Source organism: Arachis stenosperma, chromosome 9 (assembly GCF_014773155.1).
Source record: "Arachis stenosperma cultivar V10309 chromosome 9, arast.V10309.gnm1.PFL2, whole genome shotgun sequence".
In the NCBI taxonomy this organism is placed as follows: domain Eukaryota; kingdom Viridiplantae; phylum Streptophyta; class Magnoliopsida; order Fabales; family Fabaceae; genus Arachis; species Arachis stenosperma.
Genome location: NC_080385.1, coordinates 73,180,493 through 73,181,714, shown reverse-complemented (window position 1 = coordinate 73,181,714; position 1,222 = coordinate 73,180,493). Strand labels below are relative to the sequence as shown.

The window sequence follows — 1,222 nt, the reverse complement described above, 5'->3', positions numbered from 1 at the left end:
TCTCTTCTCTTTCATATGAGCAGGAGCAGAGACAAAGGCATTCTTGTTGAAGCTGATCCTGAACCTGAAAGGACCTTGAAGAGAAAGCTAAGAGAAGCCAAAGCACAACTCTCTTTAGAGGACCTGACCGAATTCTTCAAAGAAGAAGAGCACATAGCAGCCGAAAACAACAACAATGCCAACAATGCAAGGAAGGTGCTGGGTGACTTCACTGCACCTACTCCCGACTTCTATGGGAGAAGCATCTCTATCCCTGCCATTGGAGCAAACAACTTTGAGCTTAAGCCTCAATTAGTTTCTCTAATGCAACAGAATTGCAAGTTCCATGGACTTCCAATGGAAGATCCTCATCAGTTCTTAGCTGAATTCTTGCAAATCTGTGACACAGTCAAGACTAATGGGTTAACCCTGAGGTCTATAGACTGATGCTATTCCCTTTTGCTGTAAGAGACAGAGCTAGAATATGGTTGGATTCTCAACCTAAAGAAAGCCTGGACTCTTGGGAAAAGCTAGTCAATGCCTTCTTGGCAAAGTTCTTTCCACCACAAAGATGGAGTAAGCTTAGAGTGGAAGTCCAAACCTTCAGACAGAAGGATGGAGAATCCCTCTATGAAGCTTGGGAAAGATACAAACAATTAATCAGAAGATGTCCTTCAGACATGCTTTCTGAATGGAGCATCATAGGTATTTTCTATGATGGTCTCTCTGAACTATCTAAGATGTCCTTGGATAGCTCTGCTGGAGGATCTCTTCATCTGAAGAAGACGCCTACAGAGGCTCAAGAACTGATTGAAATGGTTGCAAATAACCAATTCATGTACACTTCTGAAAGGAATCCTGTGAACAATGGGACTAGTCAGAAGAAAGGAGTTCTTGAGATTGACACTCTGAATGCCATATTGGCTCAGAATAAGATTGACTCAACAAGTCAATTTGATTTCTCAAAGTCTGTCTGGAATGCAAAATGCACCAAACAGTACTAAGGATGCTTCATCTGAGGAAGAAGCTTATGATCCTGAGAACCCTTCCATGGAAGAGGTGAATTACCTAGGAGAACCCTATGGAAATACCTACAATTCTTCATGGAGAAATCACCCAAATCTCTCATGGAAGAATCAAGAGAGACCTCAACAAGGTTTCAATAACAATAATGGTGGAAGAAACAGGTTTAGCAATGGCAAACCTTTTCCATCATCTTCTCAGCAACAGACAGAGAATCCTA

The 1,222-nt window shown here is 41.8% G+C and overlaps 1 non-coding gene across 1 annotated transcript; it reads right to left on the bottom strand.

Moving 5' to 3' along the window:
- Positions 1 to 557: 557 nt before the first annotated feature.
- On the bottom strand, positions 558 to 665 carry LOC130952995 (small nucleolar RNA R71). Its single transcript, XR_009075169.1, has one exon. It is a non-coding gene; the product is annotated as a small nucleolar RNA R71 (small nucleolar RNA).
- Positions 666 to 1,222: the final 557 nt, after the last annotated feature.